Source organism: Carcharodon carcharias, chromosome 4 (genome assembly GCF_017639515.1).
Source record: "Carcharodon carcharias isolate sCarCar2 chromosome 4, sCarCar2.pri, whole genome shotgun sequence".
Lineage (NCBI taxonomy): Eukaryota > Metazoa > Chordata > Chondrichthyes > Lamniformes > Lamnidae > Carcharodon > Carcharodon carcharias.
This window is the reverse complement of record NC_054470.1, coordinates 198,049,491-198,073,085: the sequence shown is the minus strand read 5'-3', so window position 1 is coordinate 198,073,085 and position 23,595 is coordinate 198,049,491.

The following is a 23,595-nucleotide window of genomic DNA, read 5'->3' as shown; positions in this document are numbered from 1 at the left end:
GGGGTGTTGGGGGAGGGGCGTTGGGAGGAGGGCTGTTGGGGGAGGGGTGTTGGGAGGAATGCGTTGGGAGGAGGGGCATTGGGAGGAGGGGCGTTGGGAGGAGTGGCATTGGGAGGAGGGGCATTGGGAAGAGGGCCGTTGGGAGAATGGGTGTTGGGAGGAAGGGTGTTGGGGCAGAGGTGTTGTAAGAGTGGTGTTGGGAGGAAGGGCATTGGGAGGAGGGATGTTGGGAGGAGGGGTGTTGGAAGGAGGGGCGTTGGGAGGAGGGTGTTGGGTGGAGGGGCATTGGGAGGAGGGGTGTTGGTGGAGGGGCTTTGGGAGGAGGGCTGTTGGGGGAGGGGTGTTGGGAGGAGGGCGTTGGGAGGAGGGGTGATGGGAGGAGAGGCGTTGGGAGGAGGGGCGTTGGGAGGAGGGGTGTTGGGAGGAGGTGTTGGGGCAGAGGTGTTGTAAGAGTGGTGTTGGGAGGAAGGGCATTGGGAGGAGGGATGTTGGGAGGAGGGGTGTTGGAAGGAGGGGCGTTGGGAGGATGGTGTTGGGTGGAGGGGCATTGGGAGGAGGGGTGTTGAGGGAGGGGCGTTGGGAGGAGGGCTGTTGGGGGAGGGGTGTTGGGAGGAGGGCGTTGGGAGGAGGGGTGATGGGAGGGGAGGCGTTGGGAGGAGGGGCGTTGGGAGGAGGGGTGTTTTGAGGAGGGGTGTTGTTAGGGGAGGTGGGAGGAGGGGCATTGGGAGGAGGGGCATTGAGAGGAGGGGCTTTGGAAGGAGGGGTTTTGGGCGGAGGGGTGTTGCGACGAGGGGTGCGGGGAGGAGGGGCGTTGGGAGGAAGGGTGTTGGGAGTAGGGGCATTGGGTGGAGAGGTGTTGGGAGGAGGACGTTGGGAGGAGGGGTGTTGGGAGGAGGGGTGTTGGGAGGAGGATGTTGTTGTTGGGAGGAGGGGTGTTGGGAGGAGGGGCGTTGGGAGGAGGGGCGTTGGAAGGAGGGGCGTTGGGAGGAGGGGTTTTGGGAGTAGGGTTGTTGGGAGGAGGGGTGTTGGGAGGAGGGCTGCTGGGAAGAGGGGTGTTGAGAGGAGGGCTGTTGGGGGCAGAGGTGTTGGGAGGATTGGTGTTGTGAGGAGGGGCATTGTGAGGAGGGGTGTTGGTGTTGGGAGGAGGGGCGTTGGGAGGAGGTGTGTTGGGAGGAGGGGCGTTTGGAGGAGGGGCGTTGGGAGGAGGTGTGTTGGGAGGAGGGGCGTTGGCAGGAGGGGTGTTGGGAGGAGGAGCGTTGGGAGGAGGGCTGTTGGGGGGAGGGGTGTTGGGACGAGGGGCATTGGGTGGAGGGCTGTTGGGGGGAGGGGTGTTGGGAGGAGTGGTGTTGGGAGGAGGGGCGTTGGGAGGAGGGCTGTTGGGAGGAGGGTTGTTTGGAGGAGGGGCGTTGGGAGGAGGGGAGATGGGAGGAGAGGCATTGGGAGGAGGGGCGTTGGGAGGAGGGGTGTTTGGAGGAGGGGTGTTTTTAGGAAAGTGGGAGGAGGGGCATTGGGAGGAGAGGCGTTGGGAGGAGGGGCATTGGAAGGAGGGGCGTTGGGAGGAGGGTGTTGGGGGGAGGGGCATTGGGAGGAGGGGTGTTGGGGGAAGGGCGTTGGGAGGAGGGCTGTTGGGGGAGGGGTGTTGGGAAGAATGCGTTGGGAGGAGGGACGTTAGAAGGAGGGGCGTTGGGAGGAGGGGTGTTGGGAGGAGGGGCATTGGGAGGAGGGGCGTTTGGAGGAGTGGCATTGGGAGGAGAGGCGTTGGGAGGAGGGCTTTTGGGAGGAGGGGCACTGGGAAGAGGAGCGTTGGGAGGAGGGGTGTTGGGAGGAAGGGTGTTGGGGCAGAGGTGTTGTAAGAGTGGTGTTGGGAGGAAGGGCATTGGGAGGAGGGATGTTGGGAGGAGGGGTGTTGGAAGGAGGGGCGTTGGGAGGAGGGTGTTGGGTGGAGGGGCATTGGGAGGAGAGATGTTGGGGGAGGGGCGTTGGGAGGAGGGCTGTTGGGGGAGGGGTGTTGGGAGGAGGGCGTTGGGAGGAGGGGTGATGGGAGGAGAGGCGTTGGGAGGAGGGGCGTTGGGAGGAGGGGTGTTGGGAGGAGGTGTTGGGGCAGAGGTGTTGTAAGAGTGGTGTTGGGAGGAAGGGCATTGGGAGGAGGGATGTTGGGAGGAGGGGTGTTGGAAGGAGGGGCGTTGGGAGGATGGTGTTGGGTGGAGGGGCATTGGGAGGAGGGATGTTGGGGGAGGGGTGTTGGGAGGAGGGCGTTGGGAGGAGGGGTGATGGGAGGGGAGTCGTTGGGAGGAGGGGCGTTGGGAGGAGGGGTGTTTTGAGGAGGGGTGTTGGTAGGGGAGGTGGGAGGAGGGGCATTGGGAGGAGGGGCATTGAGAGGAGGGGCTTTGGAAGGAGGGGTTTTGGGCGGAGGGGTGTTGCGACGAGGGGTGCGGGGAGGAGGGGCGTTGGGAGGAAGGGTGTTGGGAGTAGGGATGTAGGTGGGAGGGGTGTTGGGAGGAGGGGCATTGGGTGGAGAGGTGTTGGGAGGAGGATGTTGGGAGGAGGGGTGTTGGGAGGAGGGGTGTTGGGGGCAGCGATGTTGTGAGGAGGGGCGTTGTGAGGAGGGGCGTTGGGAGGAGGATGTTGTTGTTGGGAGGAGGGGTGTTGGGAGGAGGGGCGTTGGGAGGAGGGGCGTTGGAAGGAGGGGCATTGGGAGGAGGGGTGTTGGGAGGAGGTGCGTTGGGAGGAGGGGCGTTGGGATGAGGGGTGTTGGGAGGAGGGCTGTTGGGGGCAGAGGTGTTGGGAGTATTGGTGTTGTGAGGAGGGGTGATGGGAGGAGAGGCGTTGGGAGGAGGGGCATTGGGAAGAGGGGCGTTGGGAGGAGGGGTGTTGGGAGGAGGTGTTGGGGCAGAGGTGTTGTAAGAGTGGTGTTGGGAGGAAGGGCATTGGGAGGAGGGATGTTGGGAGGAGGGGTGTTGGAAGGAGGGGCGTTGGGAGGAGTGTGTTGGGTGGAGGGGCACTGGGAGGATGGGTGTTGGGGGAGGGGCATTGGGAGGAGGGCTGTTGGGGGAGGGGTGTTGGGAGGAGGGCGTTGGGAGGAGGGGTGATGGGGGCAGCGGTGTTGTGAGGAGGGGCGTTGTGAGGAGGGGCGTTGGGAGGAGGATGTTGTTGTTGGGAGGAGGGGTGTTGGGAGGAGGGGCGTTGGGAGGAGGGGTGTTGGGAGGAGGGGCGTTGGGAGGAGGGGCGTTGGAAGGAGGGGCATTGGGAGGAGGGGTGTTGGGAGGAGGGGCGTTGGGAGGAGGGGCGTTGGGAGGAGGGCTGTTGGGGGCAGAGGTGTTGGGAGGATTGGTGTTGTGAGTAGGGGCGTTGTGAGGAGGGGTGTTGGTGTTGGGAGGAGGGGCGTTGGGAGGCGGGGCGTTGGGAGGAGGGGCGTTGGGAGGAGGGGTGTTGGGAGGAGGGCTGTTGGGGGCAGAGCTGTTGGGAGGAGAGGCAATGGGAGGAGGGGTGTTGGGGAAGAGGTGTTGGGAGAAGGGGTGTTGGGAGGAGGGGCGTTGGGTGGAGGGCTGTTGGGGGGAGGGGTGTTGGGAGGAGGGGCATTGGGAGGAGGGGTGTTGGGAGGAGGGATGTTGGGAGGAGGTTTGTTTGGAGGTGGGGCGTTGGGAGGAGTGGCGTTGGAAGGTGGGGCGTTTGGAGGAGGGTGTTGGGATGAGGGGCATTGGTAGGAGGGGCGTTGGGAGGAGTAGCGTTGGGAGGAGTAGCGTTGGGAGGAGAGGCGTTGGGAGGATGGCTGTTGGGAGGAGGGGCATTGGGAGGAGGGGCGTTGGGAAGAGGGGCGTTGGGAAGAGGTGTGTTTGGAGGAAGGGTGTTGGGGAAGAGGTGTTGTGAAGAGGGGTGTTGGGAGGTGGGGCATTGGGAGGAGGGATGTTGGGAGGAGGGGTGTTGGGAGGAGGGGCGTTGGGAGGAGGGGCGTTGGGAGGAGGGGTTTTGGGAGGAGGTGTGTTTTGAGGAGGGCTGCTGGGAGAAGTGGCGTTGGGCAATGGGCTGTTGGGGGCAGAGGTGTTGTGAGGAGGGCCGTTGCGAGGAGGGGTGTTGGGAGGAGGGATGTTGTTGTTGGGAGGAGGGGTGTTGGGAGGAGGGGCGTTGGGAGGAGTGGCATTGGAAGGAGGGGCATTGGGAGGAGGGGTGTTGGGAGGAGGGGCATTAGGAGGAGGGCTGTTGGGGGCAGAGGTGTTGGGTGGAGATGCATTAGGAGGATTGGTGTTGTGAGGAGGGGCATTGTGAGGAGGGGTGTTGGTGTTGGGAGGAGGGGCGTTGGGAGGAGGGGTGTTGGGAGTAGGGTTGTTGGGAGGAGGGGCGTTGTGAGGAGGGGTGTTGGGAGGAGGGGTGTTGGGAGGAGAGGTGTTGGGAGGAGGGGTGTTGGGAGGAGGTGTGTTGGGAGGAGGGGCGTTTGGAGGAGGCGCGTTGGGAGGAGGTGTGTTGGGAGGAGGGGCGTTGGGAGGAGGGGCGTTGGGAGGAGGGGCGTTGGGAGGAGGGCTGTTGGGAGGAGGGCTGTTGGGAGGAGGGTTGTTTGGAGGAGGGGAGTTGGGAGGAGGGGAGATGGAGGAGAGGCATTGGGAGGAGGGGCAATGGGAGGAGGGGTGTTTGGAGGAGGGGTTTTGGTAGGACAAGTGGGAGGAGGGGCGTTGGAAGGAGGGGCATTGGGAGGAAGGTGTTGGGAGGAGGGGCATTGGGAGGAGGGGTGTTGGGAGAGGTGCGTTGGGAGGAGGGCTGTTGGGGGGAGGGGTGTTGGGAAGAGGGGCGTTGGGAGGAGGGGAGATGGGAGGAGAGGCGTTGGGAGGAGGGTCGTTGGGAGGAGGGGTGTTTTGAGGAGGGGTGTTGTTAGGGGAGGTGGGAGGAGGGGCATTGGGAGGAGGGCCATTGGGAGGAGGGGCTTTGGAAGGAGGGGTGTTGCGAGGAGGTGTGTTTGGAGGAGCGGTGCGGGGAGCAGGGGCGTTGGGAGGAGGGGTGTTGGGAGGAGGGGCATTGGGAGGAGGGGTGTCGGGAGGAGTGGCGTTGGGTGGAGAGGCGGTGGGAGGAGGGGCATTGGGAGGACGAGAGTTGGGAGGAGGGGTGTAGGTGGGAGTGGTGTTGGGCGGAGGGGCATTGGGAGGAGGGGTGTCGGGAGGAGTGGCGTTGGGTGGAGAGGCGGTGGGAGGAGGGGCATTGGGAGGACGGGAGTTGGGAGGAGGGGTGTAGGAGGGAGTGGTGTTGGGAGGAGGGGCATTGGGTGGAGAGGTGTTGGGAGGTGGACGTTGGGAGGAGGGGAGTTGGGAGGAGGGGTGTTGGGGGCAGCGGTGTTGTGAGGAGGGGCGTTGCGAGGAGGGGCGTTGGGAGGAGGGATGTTGTTGTTGGGAGGAGCGGTGTTGGGAGGAGGTGTGTTGGGAGGAGGTGCGTTTGGAGGAGGGGCGTTGGGAGGAGGTGTGTTGGGAGGAGGGGTGTTGGGAGGAGGGGCGTTGGGAGGAGGAACGTTGGGAGGAGGGCTGTTGGGGGGAGGTGTGTTGGGAGTAGAGGCGTTGGGTGGAGGGCTGTTGGGGGGAGGGGTGTTGGGAGGGGGGGCATTGGGAGGAGGGGCATTGGGAGGAGGGGCTTTGGAAGGAGGGGTGTTGCGAGGAGGTGTGTTTGGAGGAGCGGTGCGGGGAGCAGGGGCGTTGGGAGGAGGGGTGTTGGGAGGAGGGGCATTGGGAGGAGGGGTGTCGGGAGGAGTGGCGTTGGGTGGAGAGGCGGTGGGAGGAGGGGCATTGGGAGGACGGGAGTTGGGAGGAGGGGTGTAGGAGGGAGTGGTGTTGGGAGGAGGGGCATTAGGTGGAGAGGTGTTGGGAGGTGGACGTTGGGAGGAGGGGAGTTGGGAGGAGGGGTGTTGGGGGCAGCGGTGTTGTGAGGAGGGGCGTTGCGAGGAGGAACGTTGGGTGGAGGGCTGTTGGGGGGAGGTGTGTTGGGAGGAGAGGCGTTGGGTGGAGGGCTGTTGGGGGGAGGCGTGTTGGGAGGGGGGGCATTGGGAGGAGGTGTGTTGGGAGGAGGGGTGTTGGGAGGAGGGGCGTTGGGAGGAGGGATGTTGGTGCTGGGTGGAGGGGTGTTGGGAGGAGGGGCGTTGGGAGGAGGGGCGTTGGAATGAGGGGCATTGGGAGGAGGGGTGTTTGGAGGAGGGGCGTTGGGAGGAGGGGTGTTGGTGTTGGCAGGAGGGGCGTTGGGAGGAGGGGCGTAGGGAGGAGGGGTATTGGGCGGCGGGATGCTGGGAGGAGTGGCGTTGGGAGATGGGCTGTTGGGGGCAGAGGTGTAGGGAGGAGAGGCATTGGGAGGAGTGGTGTTTTGAGGAGGGGCGTTGGGAGGAGGGGTGTTGGTGTTGGGAGGAGGGGCGTTGGGAGGAGGGGTGTTGGGAGGAGGGGTGTTGGGAGGAGGGGCATTGTGAGGAGGGGTGTTGGGAGGAGGGGCGTTGGGAGGAGGGGCGTTGGGAGTAGGGGCGTTGGGAGGAGGGGTGTTGGGAGGAGGGCTGTTGGGGGCAGAGGTGTTGGGTGGAGATGCATTAGGAGGATTGGTGTTGTGAGGAGGGGCATTGTGAGGAGGGGTGTTGGTGTTGGGAGGAGGGGCGTTGGGAGGAGGGGTGTTGGGAGGAGGGGTGTTGGGAGGAGGGGTGTTGGGAGGAGAGGTGTTGGGAGGAGGGGCGTTGGGAGGAGGGGCGTTTGGAGGAGGCACGTTGGGAGGAGGTGTGTTGGGAGGAGGGGCGTTGGGAGGAGGGGCGTTGGGAGGAGGGGCGTTGGGAGGAGGGCTGTTGGGAGGAGGGCTGTTGGGAGGAGGGTTGTTTGGAGGAGGGGAGTTGGGAGGAGGGGAGATGGGAGGAGAGGCATTGGGAGGAGGGGCAATGGGAGGAGGGGTGTTTGGAGGAGGGGTTTTGGTAGGACAAGTGGGAGGAGGGGCATTGGGAGGAGAGGCATTGGGAGGAGGGGCGTTGGAAGGAGGGGCATTGGGAGGAAGGTGTTGGGAGGAGGGGCATTGGGAGGAGGGGTGTTGGAGGAGGTGCGTTGGGAGGAGTGCTGTTGGGGGAGGGGTGTTGGGAAGAGGGGCGTTGGGAGGAGGGGTGATGGGAGGAGAGGCGTTGGGAGGAGGGATGTTGGGAGGAGAGGTGTTTTGAGGAGGGGTGTTGTTAGGGGAGGTGGGAGGAGGGGCATTGGGAGGAGGGGCATTGGGAGGAGGGGCTTTGGAATGAGGGGTGTTGCGAGGAGGTGTGTTTGGAGGAGCGGTGCGGGGAGCAGGGGCGTTGGGAGGAGGGGTGTTGGGAGGAGGGGCATTGGGAGGAGGGGTGTCGGGAGGAGTGGCGTTGGGTGGAGAGGCGGTGGGAGGAGGGGCATTGGGAGGACGAGAGTTGGGAGGAGGGGTGTAGGTGGGAGTGGTGTTGGGAGGAGGGGCATTGGGAGGAGGGGTGTCGGGAGGTGGACGTTGGGAGGAGGGGAGTTGGGAGGAGGGGTGTTGGGGGCAGCGGTGTTGTGAGGAGGGGCGTTGCGAGGAGGGGCGTTGGGAGGAGGGATGTTGTTGTTGGGAGGAGGTGTGTTGGGAGGAGGTGTGTTGGGAGGAGGTGCGTTTGGAGGAGGGGCGTTGGGAGGAGGTGTGTTGGGAGGAGGGGTGTTGGGAGGAGGGGCGTTGGGAGGAGGGGTGTTGGGGGCAGCGGTGTTGTGAGGAGGGGCGTTGCGAGGAGGGGCGTTGGGAGGAGGGATGTTGTTGTTGGGAGGAGGTGTGTTGGGAGGAGGTGTGTTGGGAGGAGGTGCGTTTGGAGGAGGGGCGTTGGGAGGAGGTGTGTTGGGAGGAGGGGTGTTGGGAGGAGGGGCGTTGGGAGGAGGAACGTTGGGAGGAGGGCTGTTGGGGGGAGGTGTGTTGGGAGTAGAGGCGTTGGGTGGAGGGCTGTTGGGGGGAGGGGTGTTGGGAGGGGGGCATTGGGAGGAGGGGCGTTGGGATGTGGGTTGTTGGGAGGAGGGGTGTTGGGAGGAGGGGCGTTGGGCCTAGGGGAGATGGGAGGAGGGACGTTGGGAGGAGGGGCGTTGGGAGGAGGGGTGTTTGGAGGAGGGGTGTTGGTAGGAGAATTGGGAGGAGGGGCATTGGGAGGAGAGGCGTTGGGAGGAGGGGCATTGGAAGGAGGGGCGTTGGGAGGAGGGTGTTGGGAGGAGGGGCATTGAGAGGAGGGGTGTTGGGGGAGGGGCTTTGGGAGGAGGGCTGTTGGGGCAGGGGTGTTGTGAGGAGGGCGTTGGGAGGAGGGGTGATGGGAGGAGAGGTGTTGGGAGGAGGGGCATTGGGAGGAGGGGTGTTTTGAGGAGGGGTGTTTGTAGGGGAGGTGGGAGGAGGGGCATTGGGAGGAGGGGCATTGGGAGGAGGGTTGTTGGGAGGAGGGGCGTTGGGAGGAGGGGTGTTGGTGTTGGGAGGAGGGGCGTTGGGAGGAGGGGTGCTGGGGGCAGAGCTGTTGGGAGGAGAGGCAATGGGAGGAGGGGTGTTGGGGGAAGAGGTGTTGGGTGAAGGGTTGTTGGGAGGAGGGGCGTTGGGTGGAGGGCTGTTGGGAGGTGGGTTGTTGGGAGGAGGGGCGTTGGGAGGAGGGGCGTTGGGATGAGGGTTGTTGGGAGGAGGGCTGCTGGGAGGAGGGGCATTGGGTGGAGGGGCGTTGGGAGGAGGGCTGTTGGGGGGCAGAGGTGTTGGGAGGAGAGGCATTGGGAGGATTGGTGTTGTGAGGAGGGGCGTTGGGAGGAGGGGTGCTGGGGGCAGAGCTGTTGGGAGGAGAGGCAATGGGAGGAGGGGTGATGGGGGAAGAGGTGATGGGTGAAGGGTTGTTGGGAGGAGGGGCGTTGGGTGGAGGGCTGTTGGGAGATGGGTTGTTGGGAGGAGGGGCGTTGGGAGGAGGGGCGTTGGGTGGAGGGCTGTTGGGAGATGGGTTGTTGGGAGGAGGGGCGTTGGGAGGAGGGGCGTTGGGATGAGGGGTGTTGGGAGGAGGGGTGTTGGGAGGAGAGGTGTTGGGAGGAGGGCTGTTGGGAGGAGGGTTGTTGGGAGGAGGGGCGTTGGGAGGAGGGGAGATGGGAGCAGGGTAGTTGGGAGGAGGGGCGTTGGGAGGAGGGGTGTTTGGAGGAGTGGTGTTGTTAGGAGAAGTGGGAGGTGGGCATTGGGAGGAGGGGCGTTGGGAGGAGGGACGTTAGAAGCAGGGGCGTTGGGAGGAGGGGCATTGGGAGGAGGGGCGTTGGGAGGAGTGGCGTTGGGAGGAGAGGCATTGGGAGGAGGGCTGTTGGGAGGAGGGGCATTGGGAGGAGGGGCGTTGGGATGAGGGGTGTTGGGAGGAATGGTGTTGGGGCAGAAGTGTTGTAAGAGTGGTGTTGGGAGGAAGGGCATTGGGAGGAGGGATGTTGGGAGGAGGGGTGTTGGGAGGAGGGGCATTGGGAGGAGGGGCGTTGGGAGGAGGGGTGTTTTGAGGAGAGGTGTTGGAAGGAGAGGTGGGAGTAGGGGCAGTGGGAGGAGGGACATTGGGAGGAGGGGCGTTGGGAGGAGGGCTATTGGGAGGAGGGTTGTTTGGAGGAGGGGCATTGGGAGGAGGGGAGATGGGAGGAGGGATTTTGGGAGGAGGGGCGTTGTGAGGAGGGGTGTTTGGAGGAGGGGTGTTGGTAGGAGAAGTGGGAGGAGGGGCATTGGGAGGAGAGGCGTTGGGAGGAGGGGCGTTGGAAGGAGGGGCGTTGGGAGGAGGGTGTTGTGAGGAGGGGCATTGGGAGGAGGGGTGTTGGGGGAGGGGCGTTGGGAGGAGGGCTGTTGGGGGAGGGGTGTTGGGAGGAGGGCGTTGGGAGGAGGGGTGATGGGAGGAGAGGCGTTGGGAGGAGGGGCGTTGGGATGAGGGGTGTTTTGAGGAGGGATGTTGGTAGGGGAGGTGGGAGGAGGGGCATTGGGAGGAGGGGCATTGGGAGGAGGGGTGTTGGGAGGAGGGGCGTTGGGAGGAGGGGTGTTGGTGTTGGGAGGAGGGGCGTTGGGAGGTGGGGTGTTGGGAGGAGGGCTGCTGGGAGGAGGTATGTTGGGAGGAGGGATGTTGGGAGGAGGGGCGTTGGGATGAGGGGTGTTGGGAGGAGGGGTGTTGGGAGGAGAGGCGTTGGGAGGAGGGCTTTTGGGAGGAGGGTTGTTGGGAGGAGGGGCGTTGGGAGAAGGGGCGTTGGGAGGAGGGCTGTTTGGATGAGGGTTGTTGTTAGGACAAGTGGGAGGAGGGGCATTGGGAGGAGGGGCGTTGGGAGGAGGGACGTTAGAAGGAGGGGCGTTGGGAGGAGGGGTGTTGGGAGGAGGGGCATTGGGAGGAGGGGCTTTGGGAGGAGTGGCTTTGGGAGGAGAGGCGTTGGGAGGAGGGCTGTTGGGAGGAGGGGCATTGGGAGGAGGGGCGTTGGGAGGAGGGGTGTTGGGAGGAAGGGTGTTGGGGCAGAGGTGTTGTAAGAGTGGTGTTGGGAGGAAGGGCATTGGGAGGAGGGATGTTGGGAGGAGGGGTGTTGGGAGGAGGGGCGTTGGGAGGAGGGGCATTGGGAGGAGGGGTGTTTTGAGGAGGGGTGTTGGAAGGAGAGGTGGGAGGAGGGGCATTGGGAGGAGGGGCATTGGGAGGAGGGGTGTTGGGAGGAGGGGTGTTGGAAGGAGGGGTGTTGTGAGGAGGGGTGTTGGGAGGAGGGGTGCGGGGAGGAGGGTCATTGGGAGTAGGGGTGTTGGGAGGAGGGGCATTGGGAGGAGGTGCGTTGGGAGGAGTGGCGTTGGTAGGAGGGGTGTTGGAGGACGGGCATTGGGAGGAGGGGCGTTGGGAGGAGTGGCGTTGGGAGGAGGGGTGTTGGGAGGAGGGGTGTTGGATTAGGGGTGTTGGGAGGAGGGGCGTTGGGAGGAGGGGTGTTGGGAGGAGGGGCGTTGGGAGCAGAGATGTTGGGAGGAGGGCCGTTGGGGGAGGGGCGTTGGGAGGAGGTGCGTTGGGAGGACGGTAGTTGGGAGGAGTGGCGTTGGGAGGAGGGGTGTTGGGAGGAGGGGTGTTGGTGGGAGGGGTGTTGGGAGGAGGGCGTTGTGAGGAGGGGTGTTGGGAGGAGGGGTGTTGTGGGCAGCGGTGTTGTGAGGTGGGGCGTTGGGGAGAGGGGCATTGGGAGGAGGGGCGTTGGGAGGAGGGATGTTGGTGTTGGGAGGAGGGGTGTAGGGAGGAGGGGCGTTGGGAGGAGGGGCATTGGAAGGAGGGGCATTGGGAGGAGGGGTGTTGGGAGGAGGTGCGTTGGGAGGAGGGGTGTTGGGAGGAGGGGTGTTGGTGGGAGAGGTTTTGGGAGGAGGGCATTGGGAGGAGGGATGTTGGGAGGAGGGGTGTTGGGAGGAGGGGCATTGGGAGGAGGGGCATTGGGAGGAGGGGTGTTTTGAGGAGGGTGTTGGAAGGAGAGGTGGGAGGAGGGGCATTGGGAGGAGAGGCGTTGGGAGGAGGGGCGTTGGAAGGAGGGGCGTTGGGAGGAGGGTGTTGGGAGGAGGGACATTGGGAGGAGGGGTGTTGGGGGAGGGGCGTTGGGAGGAGGGCTGTTGGGGGAGGGGTGTTGGGAGGAGGGCGTTGGGAGGAGGGGTGATGGGAGGAGAGGCGTTGGGAGGAGGGGCGTTGGGATGAGGGGTGTTTTGAGGAGGGATGTTGGTAGGGGAGGTGGGAGGAGGGGCATTGGGAGGAGGGGCATTGGGAGGAGGGGTGTTGGGAGGAGGGGCGTTGGGAGGAGGGGTGTTGGTGTTGGGAGGAGGGGCGTTGGGAGGTGGGGTGTTGGGAGGAGGGCTGCTGGGAGGAGGTATGTTGGGAGGAGGGATGTTGGGAGGAGGGGCGTTGGGATGAGGGGTGTTGGGAGGAGGGGTGTTGGGAGGAGAGGCGTTGGGAGGAGGGCTTTTGGGAGGAGGGTTGTTGGGAGGAGGGGCGTTGGGAGAAGGGGCGTTGGGAGGAGGGCTGTTTGGATGAGGGTTGTTGTTAGGACAAGTGGGAGGAGGGGCATTGGGAGGAGGGGCGTTGGGAGGAGGGACGTTAGAAGGAGGGGCGTTGGGAGGAGGGGTGTTGGGAGGAGGGGCATTGGGAGGAGGGGCTTTGGGAGGAGTGGCTTTGGGAGGAGAGGCGTTGGGAGGAGGGCTGTTGGGAGGAGGGGCATTGGGAGGAGGGGCGTTGGGAGGAGGGGTGTTGGGAGGAAGGGTGTTGGGGCAGAGGTGTTGTAAGAGTGGTGTTGGGAGGAAGGGCATTGGGAGGAGGGATGTTGGGAGGAGGGGTGTTGGGAGGAGGGGCGTTGGGAGGAGGGGCATTGGGAGGAGGGGTGTTTTGAGGAGGGGTGTTGGAAGGAGAGGTGGGAGGAGGGGCATTGGGAGGAGGGGCATTGGGAGGAGGGGTGTTGGGAGGAGGGGTGTTGGAAGGAGGGGTGTTGTGAGGAGGGGTGTTGGGAGGAGGGGTGCGGGGAGGAGGGTCATTGGGAGTAGGGGTGTTGGGAGGAGGGGCATTGGGAGGAGGTGCGTTGGGAGGAGTGGCGTTGGTAGGAGGGGTGTTGGAGGACGGGCATTGGGAGGAGGGGCGTTGGGAGGAGTGGCGTTGGGAGGAGGGGTGTTGGGAGGAGGGGTGTTGGATTAGGGGTGTTGGGAGGAGGGGCGTTGGGAGGAGGGGTGTTGGGAGGAGGGGCGTTGGGAGCAGAGATGTTGGGAGGAGGGCCGTTGGGGGAGGGGCGTTGGGAGGAGGTGCGTTGGGAGGACGGTAGTTGGGAGGAGTGGCGTTGGGAGGAGGGGTGTTGGGAGGAGGGGTGTTGGTGGGAGGGGTGTTGGGAGGAGGGCGTTGTGAGGAGGGGTGTTGGGAGGAGGGGTGTTGTGGGCAGCGGTGTTGTGAGGTGGGGCGTTGGGGAGAGGGGCATTGGGAGGAGGGGCTTTGGGAGGAGGGATGTTGGTGTTGGGAGGAGGGGTGTAGGGAGGAGGGGCGTTGGGAGGAGGGGCATTGGAAGGAGGGGCATTGGGAGGAGGGGTGTTGGGAGGAGGTGCGTTGGGAGGAGGGGTGTTGGGAGGAGGGGTGTTGGTGGGAGAGGTTTTGGGAGGAGGGCATTGGGAGGAGGGATGTTGGGAGGAGGGGTGTTGGGAGGAGGGGCGTTGGGAGGAGGGGCATTGGGAGGAGGGGTGTTTTGAGGAGGGTGTTGGAAGGAGAGGTGGGAGGAGGGGCATTGGGAGGAGGGGCATTGGGAGGAGGGGTGTTGGGAGGAGGGGTGTTGGAAGGAGGGGTGTTGGGAGGAGGGGTGTTGGGAGGAGGGGTGCGGGGAGGAGGGTCATTGGGAGTAGGGGTGTTGGGAGGAGGGGCATTGGGAGGAGGTGCGTTGGGAGGAGTGGCGTTGGGAGGAGGGGTGTTGGAGGACGGGCATTGGGAGGAGGGGCGTTGGGAGGAGTGGCGTTGGGAGGAGGGGTGTTGGATTAGGGGTGTTGGGAGGAGGGGCGTTGGGAGGAGGGGTGTTGGGAGGAGGGGCGTTGGGAGCAGAGATGTTGGGAGGAGGGCCGTTGGGGGAGGGGCGTTGGGAGGAGGTGCGTTGGGAGGACGGGAGTTGGGAGGAGTGGCGTTGGGAGGAGGGGTGTTGGGAGGAGGGGTGTTGGTGGGAGGGGTGTTGGGAGGAGGGCGTTGTGAGGAGGGGTGTTCGGAGGAGGGGTGTTGTGGGCAGCGGTGTTGTGAGGTGGGGCGTTGGGGAGAGGGGCATTGGGAGGAGGGGCGTTGGGAGGAGGGATGTTGGTGTTGGGAGGAGGGGTGTAGGGAGGAGGGGCGTTGGGAGGAGGGGCATTGGAAGGAGGGGCATTGGGAGGAGGGGTGTTGGGAGGAGGTGCGTTGGGAGGAGGGGTGTTGTGAGGAGGTGCGTTGGGAGGAGGGGTGTTGTGAGGAGGGGTGTTGGTGGGAGAGGTTTTGGGAGGAGGGCATTGGGAGGAGGGGTGTTGGGAGGAGAGGCGTTGGGAGGAGGGGTGTTGGGGGCAGCGGTGTTGTGAGGAGGGGCATTGGGGAGAGGGATGTTGGTGTTGGGAGGAGGGGCATTGGGAGGAGGGGCGTTGGGAGGAGGGATGTTGGTGCTGGGTGGAGGGGTGTTGGGAGGAGGGGCGTTGGAAGGAGGGGCATTGGAATGAGGGGCATTGGGAGTAGGGGTGTTGGGAGGAGGGGTGTTGGTGTTGGCAGGAGGGGCGTTGGGAGGAGGGACGTTGGGAGGAGGGGTATTGGGCGGCGTGATGCTGGGAGGAGTGGCGTTGGGAGGAGGGGTGTTGGGAGGAGGGGCATTGGGGGCAGAGATGTTGGGAGGAGGGGCGTTGGGGGGAGGGGCGTTGGGAGGAGGTGCGTTGGGAGGACGGGAGTTGGGAGGAGTGGCGTTGGGAGGAGGGGTGTTGGGAGGAGGGGTGTTGGTGGGAGGGGTGTTGGGAGGAGGGCGTTGTGAGGAGGGGTGTTGGGAGGAGGGGTGTTGTGGGCAGCGGTGTTTTGAGGAGGGGCGTTGGGGAGAGTGGCATTGGGAGGAGGGGCGTTTGGAGGAGGGATGTTGGTGGTGGGAGCAGGGGTGTAGGGAGGTGGGGCGTTGGGAGGAGGGGCATTGGAAGGAGGGGCATTGGGAGGAGGGGTGTTGGGAGGAGGTGCGTTGGGAGGAGGGGTGTTGGGAGTTGGGGCGTTGGGAGGAGGGGTGTTGGGGGCAGCGGTGTTATGAGGAGGGGCATTGGGGAGAGGGATGTTGGTGTTGGGAGGAGGGGTGTTGGGAGGAGGGGCGTTGGGAGGAGGGATGTTGGTGCTGGGTGGAGGGGTGTTGGGAGGAGGGGCGTTGGGAGGAGGGGCGTTGGAATGAGGGGCATTGGGAGGAGGGGTGTTTGGAGGAGGGGCGTTGGGAGGAGGGGTGTTGGTGTTGGCAGGAGGGGCGTTGGGAGGAGGGGCGTTGGGAGGAGGGGTATTGGGCGGCGGGATGCTGGGAGGAGTGGCGTTGGGAGATGGGCTGTTGGGGGCAGAGGTGTAGGGAGGAGAGGCATTGGGAGGAGTGGTGTTGTGAGGAGGGGCGTTGGGAGGAGGGGTGTTGGTGTTGGGAGGAGGGGCGTTGGGAGGAGGGGTGTTGGGAGGAGGGGTGTTGGGAGGAGGGGCATTGTGAGGAGGGGTGTTGGGAGGAGGGGTGTTGGGAGGAGAGGTGTTGGGAGGAGGGGCGTTGGGAGGAGGTGTGTTGGGAGGAGGTGTGTTGGGAGGAGGGGCGTTGGGAGGAGGGGCGTTGGGAGAAGGTGTGTTGGGAGGAGGGGCATTGGGAGGAGGGGCATTGGGAGGAGGGGTTTTTGGAGGAGGGGTGTTTGGAGGAGGGCTGTTGGGGGCAGAGGTGTTGGGAGGAGAGGCAATGGGAGGAGGGGTGTTGTGAGGAGGGGCGTTGGGAGGAGGGGTGTTGGTGTTGGGAGGAGGGGTGTTGGGAGGAGGGGTGTTGGGAGGAGGGGTGTTGGGAGGAGGGACGTTGTGATGAGGGGTGTTGGGAGGAGGGGTGGTGTGGCCAAAAGTGTTGTGAGGAGGGGCGTTGGGAGGAGGGGCGTTGAGAGGAAGTGTTTTGGGAGGAGTGGCATTGGGAGGAGAGGCATTGGGAGGAGGGCTGTTGGGAGGAGGGGCATTGGGAGGAGGGGCGTTGGGAGGAGGGGTGTTGGGAGGAGGGGCGTTGGGAGGAGGGCTGTTGTGAGGAGGGGTGTTGGGAGGAGGGGCGTTGGGAGGAGGGGCGTTTGGAGGAGGGTTGTTTTGAGGAGCGGTGTTGGTAGGAGGGTTGGGATGAGGGGCATTGGGAGGAGGGGCATTGGGAGGTGGGGCATTGGAAGGAGGGGTGTTGGGAGGAGGGGTGTTGGGGGCAGAGGTGTTGGGAGGAGGGTTTTTGGCAGGAGTGGCGTTGGGAGGAGGGGTGTTGGGAGGAGGGGTGTTGGGAGTAGCGGTGTTGGGAGGAGGGGCGTTGGGAGGAGTTGTGTTGGGAGGAGGTGTGTTGGGAGGAGGGGCGTTGGGAGGAGGGGTGTTGGGAGAAGGTGTGTTGGGAGAAGGGGCATTGGGAGGAGGGGCATTGGGAGGAGGGGTGTTTGGAGGAGGGCTGTTGGGGGCAGAGTTGTTGGGAGGAGAGGCAATGGGAGGAGGGGTGTTGTGAGGAGGGGCGTTGGGAGGAGGGGTGTTGGTGTTGGGAGGAGGGGTGTTGGGAGGAGGGGTGTTGGGAGGAGGGGTGTTGGGAGGAGGGACGTTGTGATGAGGGGTGTTGGGAGGAGGGGTGTTGGGAGGAGGGGCATTGGGATGAGGGGTGTTGGGAGGAGGTGCGCTGGAAGGAGGGGTGTTGGGAGGAGGGGTGTTGGTGGGAGGAGGGCATTGGGAGGAGGGGTGTTGGGAGGAGGCGTGTTGGGGGCAGCGGTGTTCTGAGGAGGGGCGTTGTGAGGATGGGCGTTGGTGTTGGGAGGAGGGTCATTGGGAGGAGGGGTGTTGGGAGGAGGGGTGTTGGGAGGAGGGGTGTTGTGAGGAGGGGCGTTGGGAGGAGGGGTGTTGATGTTGGGAGGAGGGGCGTTGGGTGGAGGGGTGTTGGGAGCAGGGGTGTTGGGAGGAGAGGTGTTGGCAGGAGGGGCGTTTGGAGGAGGTGTGTTGGGAGGAGGGGCGTTTGGTGGAGGGGCATTGGGAGGTGTTGTGTTGGGAGGAGGGCTGTTGTGAGGAGGGACGTTGGGAGGAGGGCTGTTGGGGGGTGGGGTGTTGGGTGGAGGGGCCTTGGGAGGAGTGGTTTTTTGAGGAGGGGTGTTGGTAGGAGAGGTGGCAGGAGGGGCATTGGGAGGAGGGGCATTGGGAAGAGGGTCATTGGAAGGAGGGGTTTTGGGAGGAGTGGTGTTGGGAGGAGGGCTGCGGGGAGGAGGGGCATTGGGAGGAGGGGTGTTGGGAGGAGGATCGTTGGGAGGACAGGCGTTGGGAGGAGGGGTTTTGGGAGGAGGGGCATTGGGAGGAGGGGCGTTGGGAGGAGGGGTGTTGGGAGGAAGGGTGTTGGGAGGAGGGTTGTTGTGAAGAGGGGTGTTGGGAGGAGGGGTGTTGGGGGCAGCGGTGTTGTGAGGAGGGGCATTGGGGAGAGGGATGTTGGTGTTGGGATGAGGGGCATTGGGAGGAGGGGCGTTGGGAGGAGGGATGTTGGTGCTGGGTGGAGGGGTGTTGGGAGGAGGGGCGTTGGAAGGAGGGGCATTGGAATGAGGGGCATTGGGAGTAGGGGTGTTGGGAGGAGGGGTGTTGGTGTTGGCAGGAGGGGCGTTGGGAGGAGGGACGTTGGGAGGAGGGGTATTGGGCGGCGTGATGCTGGGAGGAGTGGCGTTGGGAGGAGGGGTGTTGGGAGGAGGGGCATTGGGGGCAGAGATGTTGGGAGGAGGGGCGTTGGGGGGAGGGGCGTTGGGAGGAGGTGCGTTGGGAGGACGGGAGTTGGGAGGAGTGGCGTTGGGAGGAGGGGTGTTGGGAGGAGGGGTGTTGGTGGGAGGGGTGTTGGGAGGAGGGCGTTGTGAGGAGGGGTGTTGGGAGGAGGGGTGTTGTGGGCAGCGGTGTTTTGAGGAGGGGCGTTGGGGAGAGTGGCATTGGGAGGAGGGGCGTTTGGAGGAGGGATATTGGTGGTGGGAGCAGGGGTGTAGGGAGGTGGGGCGTTGGGAGGAGGGGCATTGGAAGGAGGGGCATTGGGAGGAGGGGTGTTGGGAGGAGGTGCGTTGGGAGGAGGGGTGTTGGGAGTTGGGGCGTTGGGAGGAGGGGTGTTGGGGGCAGCGGTGTTATGAGGAGGGGCATTGGGGAGAGGGATGTTGGTGTTGGGAGGAGGGGTGTTGGGAGGAGGGGCGTTGGGAGGAGGGATGTTGGTGCTGGGTGGAGGGGTGTTGGGAGGAGGGGCGTTGGGAGGAGGGGCGTTGGAATGAGGGGCATTGGGAGGAGGGGTGTTTGGAGGAGGGGCGTTGGGAGGAGGGGTGTTGGTGTTGGCAGGAGGGGCGTTGGGAGGAGGGGCGTTGGGAGGAGGGGTATTGGGCGGCGGGATGCTGGGAGGAGTGGCGTTGGGAGATGGGCTGTTGGGGGCAGAGGTGTAGGGAGGAGAGGCATTGGGAGGAGTGGTGTTGTGAGGAGGGGCGTTGGGAGGAGGGGTGTTGGTGTTGGGAGGAGGGGCGTTGGGAGGAGGGGTGTTGGGAGGAGGGGTGTTGGGAGGAGGGGCATTGTGAGGAGGGGTGTTGGGAGGAGGGGTGTTGGGAGGAGAGGTGTTGGGAGGAGGGGCGTTGGGAGGAGGTGTGTTGGGAGGAGGTGTGTTGGGAGGAGGGGCGTTGGGAGGAGGGGCGTTGGGAGAAGGTGTGTTGGGAGGAGGGGCATTGGGAGGAGGGGCATTGGGAGGAGGGGTTTTTGGAGGAGGGGTGTTTGGAGGAGGGCTGTTGGGGGCAGAGTTGTTGGGAGGAGAGGCAATGGGAGGAGGGGTGTTGTGAGGAGGGGCGTTGGGAGGAGGGGTGTTGGTGTTGGGAGGAGGGGTGTTGGGAGGAGGGGTGTTGGGAGGAGGGGTGTTGGGAGGAGGGACGTTGTGATGAGGGGTGTTGGGAGGAGGAGTGTTGGGAGGAGGGGTGGTGTGGCCAAAAGTGTTGTGAGGAGGGGCGTTGGGGAGAGGGGCGTTGGGAGGAGCAGCGTTGGGAGGAGGGATGTTGGTGTTGGGAGGAGGGGTGTTGGGAGGAGGGGCATTGGGAGGAGGGGCATTAGGATGAGGGGTGTTGGGAGGAGGTGCGCTGGGAGGAGGGGTGTTGGGAGGAGGGGTGTTGGTGGGAGGGGTTTTGGGAGGAGGGCATTGGGAGGAGGGGTGTTGGGAGGAGGGGTGTTGGGGGCAGCGGTGTTGTGAGGAGGGGCGTTGTGAGGATAGGCGTTGGTGTTGGGAGGAGGGTTATTGGGAGGAGGGGTGTTGGGAGGAGGGGTGTTGGGAGGTGGGGTGTTGTGAGGAGGGGCGTTGGGAGGAGGGGTGTTGATGTTGGGAGGAGGGGTGTTGGGAGGAGGGGCGTTGGGTGGAGGGGTGTTGGGAGCAGGGGTGTTGGGAGGAGAGGTGTTGGCAGGAGGGGCGTTTGGAGGAGGGGCATTGGGAGGTGTTGTGTTGGGAGGAGGGGCGTTGGGAGGAGGGGTGTTGGGAGGAGCGCTGTTGGGGGCAGAGGTGTTGGGAGGAGAGGCAATGGGAGGAGGGCTGTTGTGAGGAGGGATGTTGGGAGGAGTGGCGTTGGGAGGAGGGCTGTTGGGGGTGGGGTGTTGGGTGGAGGGGTGTTGGGAGGAGTGGTTTTTTGAGGAGGGGTGTTGGTAGGAGAGGTGGCAGGAGGGGCATTGGGAGGAGGGGCATTGGGAGGAGGGTCATTGGAAGGAGGGGTTTTGGGAGGAGGGGTGTTGGGAGGAGGGCTGCGGGGAGGAGGGGTGTTGGGAGGAGGGGTGTTGGAAGGAGGGGCGTTGGGAGGACAGGCGTTGGGAGGAGGGGTTTTGGGAGGAGGGGCATTGGGAGGAGGGGCGTTGGGAGGAGGGGTGTTGGGAGGAAGGGTGTTGGGAGGAGGGTTGTTGGGAAGAGGGGTGTTGGGAGGAGGGGTGTTGGGAGGTGGCGTGTTGGGAGGAGGGGTGTTGGGAGGAGGGGTGTTGGGGGCAGAGGTGTTGGGAGGAGGTGCGTTGGGGGGAGGAGCATTGGGAGGAGGGGCGTTGGGAGGAGGGGTGTTGGTGGGAATGGTGTTGGGAGGAGGGGCGTTGGGAGGAGTGATGTTTATTTTGGGAGGAGCCGTGTTGGGAGGAGGGGCATTGGGAGGAGGGCCGCTGGGAGGAGGGGCCTTGGGAGGAGGGCTGTTGGGGGCAGAGGTGTTGGGAGGAGAGGCATTGGGAGGAGGGGTGTTGTGAGGAGGGGTGTTGGGAGTAGGGGTGTTGGTGTTGGGAGGAGTGGCGTTCGGTGGAGGGGTGTTTGGAGGAGGGGTGTTGGTAGGAGAGGTGGGAGGAGGGGCATTGGGAGGAGGGGTGTTGGAAGGAGGGGCGTTGGGAGGAGGGCCGCTGGGAGAAGAGGCCTTGGGAGGAGGGCTGTTGGGGGCAGAGGTGTTGGGAGGAGAGTCATTGGGAGGAGGGGTGTTGTGAGGAGGGGTGTTGGGAGGAGTGGCGTTGGGAGGAGAGGCATTGGGAGAAGGGCTGTTGGGAGGAGGGGCATTGGGAGGAGGGGCATTGGGAGGAGGGGTGTTGGGAGGAAGGCTGTTGGGGCAGAGGTGTTGGGAAGAGGGGTGTTGGGAGGAGGGGCGTTGGGAGGAGGTGTGTTGGGAGTAGGGGCGTTGGGAGGAGGGGCGTTGGGAGGAGGGGAGTTTTGAGGAGGGGTGTTGGTAGGAGAGGTGGGAGGAGGGGCATTGGGAGGAGGGACATTGGGAGGTGGGGTGTTAGAAGGAGGGGTGTTGGGAGGAGGGGTGTTCGGAGGAGGGGTGCGGGGAGGAGGGGCGTTGGGAAGAGGGGTGTTGGCAGTAGGGGCATTGGTAGGAGGGGTGTTGGGAGGTAGGGTGTTGGGGCAGAGGTGTTGGGAGGAATGGTGTTGGGAGGAGTGGCGTTGGGAGGAGGGGTGTTGTGAGGAGGGGTGTTGGGGGGAGAGGTTTTGGGAGGAGGGGTGTTGTGAGGATTGGCGTTGGGGAGACGGTCGTTGGTAGGAGCGGCGTTGGGAGGAGCGATGTTGGTTTTGGGAGGAGGGGTGTTGGTAGGAGGGGCGTTGGGAGGAGGGGTGTTGGGAGGAGGGGCGTTGGGAGGAGGGTAGTTTTGAGGAGGGGTGTTGGTAGGAGAGGTGGGAGGAGGGGCATTGGGAGGAGGGACATTGGGAGGTGGGGTGTTAGAAGGAGGGGTGTTGGGAGGAGGGGTGTTCGGAGGAGGGGTGCGGGGAGGAGGGGCGTTGGGAAGAGGGGTGTTGGGAGCAGGGCTGCTGGGAGGAGGGGCGTTGGGAGGAGGGCTGTTGGGGGCAGAGGTGTTGGGAGGAGAGGCATTGGGAGGAGGGGTGTTGTGAGGAGGGGCGTTGGGAGGAGGAGTGTTTGTGTTGGGAGGAGGGGCGTTGGGAGGAGGGGCGTTGGGAGGAGGGGCGTTGGGAGGAGGGTTGTTGGGAGGAGGGGCGTTGTGAGGAGGGGTGTTGGGAGGAGGGGTGTTGGGAGGAGAGGTGTTGGGAGGAGGGGAGTTGGGAGGAGGTGTGTTGGGAGGAGAGGCGTTGGGAGGAGGGGCGTTGAGAGGAAGTGTTTTGGGAGGAGTGGCATTGGGAGGAGAGGCATTGGGAGGAGGGCTGTTGGGAGGAGGGGCATTGGGAGGAGGGGCGTTGGGAGGAGGGGTGTTGGGAGGAGGGGCGTTGGGAGGAGGGCTGTTGTGAGGAGGGGTGTTGGGAGGAGGGGCGTTGGGAGGAGGGGCGTTTGGAGGAGGGGTGTTTTGAGGAGCGGTGTTGGTAGGAGAGTTGGGATGAGGGGCATTGGGAGGAGGGGCATTGGGAGGTGGGGCAATGGAAGGAGGGGTGTTGGGAGGAGGGGTGTTGGGGGCAGAGGTGTTGGGAGGAGGGTTTTTGGCAGGAGTGGCGTTGGGAGGAGGGGTGTTGGGAGGAGGGGTGTTGGGAGTAGCGGTGTTGGGAGGAGGGGCGTTGGGAGGAGTTGTGTTGGGAGGAGGTGTGTTGGGAGGAGGTGTGTTGGGAGGAGGGGCGTTGGGAGGAGGGGCGTTGGGAGAAGGGGCATTGGGAGGAGGGGCATTGGGAGGAGGGGTGTTTGGAGGAGGGCTGTTGGGGGCAGAGTTGTTGGGAGGAGAGGCAATGGGAGGAGGGGTGTTGTGAGGAGGGGCGTTGGGAGGAGGGGTGTTGGTGTTGGGAGGAGGGGTGTTGGGAGGAGGGGTGTTGGGAGGAGGGGTGTTGGGAGGAGGGACGTTGTGATGAGGGGTGTTGGGAGGAGGGGTGTTGGGAGGAGGGGTGTTGTGGCCAAAAGTGTTGGGAGGAGGGGCGTTGGGGAGAGGGGTGTTGGAAGGAGGGATGTTGGTGTTGGGAGGAGGGGTGTTGGGAGGAGGGGCGTTGGGAGGAGGGGCATTGGGATGAGGGGTGTTGGGAGGAGGTGCGCTGGAAGGAGGGGTGTTGGGAGGAGGGGTGTTGGTGGGAGGAGGGCATTGGGAGGAGGGGTGTTGGGAGGAGGCGTGTTGGGGGCAGCGGTGTTCTGAGGAGGGGCGTTGTGAGGATGGTCGTTGGTGCTGGGAGGAGGGTCATTGGGAGGAGGGGTGTTGGGAGGAGGGGTGTTGGGAGGAGGGGTGTTGTGAGGAGGGGCGTTGGGAGGAGGGGTGTTGATGTTGGGAGGAGGGGCGTTGGGTGGAGGGGTGTTGGGAGCAGGGGTGTTGGGAGGAGAGGTGTTGGCAGGTGGGGCGTTTGGAGGAGGTGTGTTGGGAGGAGGGGCGTTTGGAGGAGGGGCATTGGGAGGTGTTGTGTTGGGAGGAGGGCTGTTGTGAGGAGGGACGTTGGGAGGAGGGCTGTTGGGGGGTGGGGTGTTGGGTGGAGGGGCCTTGGGAGGAGTGGTTTTTTGAGGAGGGGTGTTGGTAGGAGAGGTGGCAGGAGGGGCATTGGGAGGAGGGGCATTGGGAAGAGGGTCATTGGAAGGAGGGGTTTTGGGAGGAGTCGTGTTGGGAGGAGGGCTGCGGGGAGGAGGGGCATTGGGAGGAGGGGTGTTGGGAGGAGGATCGTTGGGAGGACAGGCGTTGGGAGGAGGGGTTTTGGGAGGAGGGGCATTGGGAGGAGGGGCGTTGGGAGGAGGGGTGTTGGGAGGAAGGGTGTTGGGAGGAGGGTTGTTGTGAAGAGGGGTGTTGGGAGGTGGCGTGTTGGGAGGAGGGGTGTTGGGAGGTGGCGTGTTGGGAGGAGGGGTTTTGGGAGGAGGTGCGTTGGGGGGAGGAGCATTGGGAGGAGGGGCGTTGGGAATGGGGTGTTGGTGGGAGTGGTGTTGGGAGGAGGGGCGTTGGGAGGAGCGATGTTTATTTTGGGAGGAGTGGTGTTGGGAGGAGGGGCATTGGGAGGAGGGCCGCTGGGAGGAGGGGCCTTGGGAGGAGGGCTGTTGGGGGCAGAGGTGTTGGGAGGAGAGGCATTGGGAGGAGGGGTGTTGTGAGGAGGGGTGTTGGGAGTAAGGGTGTTGGTGTTGGGAGGAGTGGCGTTCGGTGGAGGGGTGTTTGGAGGAGGGGTGTTGGTAGGATAGGTGGGAGGAGGGGCATTGGGAAGAGGGGTGTTGGAAGGAGGGGCGTTGGGAGGAGCGCCGCTGGGAGAAGGGGCCTCGGGAGGAGGGCTGTTGGGGGCAGAGGTGTTGGGAGGAGAGTCATTGGGAGGAGGGGTGTTGTGAGGAGGGGTGTTGTGAGTAGGGGTGTTGGTGTTGGGAGGAGGGGCGTTCGGTGGAGGGGTGTTTGGAGGAGGGGTGTTGGTAGGAGAGGTGGGAGGAGGGGCCTTGGGAGGAGGGGCGTTGGGAGGAGGGGCGTTGGAAGGAGGGGCGTTGGGAGGAGGGGCGTTGGGAGGAGGGGCGTTGGGAGGAGGGTCGTTGGGAGGAGGGCTGTTGGGAGGAGGGGCATTGGGAGGAGAGGCATTGGGAGAAGGGCTGTTGGGAGGAGGGGCATTGGGGGGAGGGGCGTTG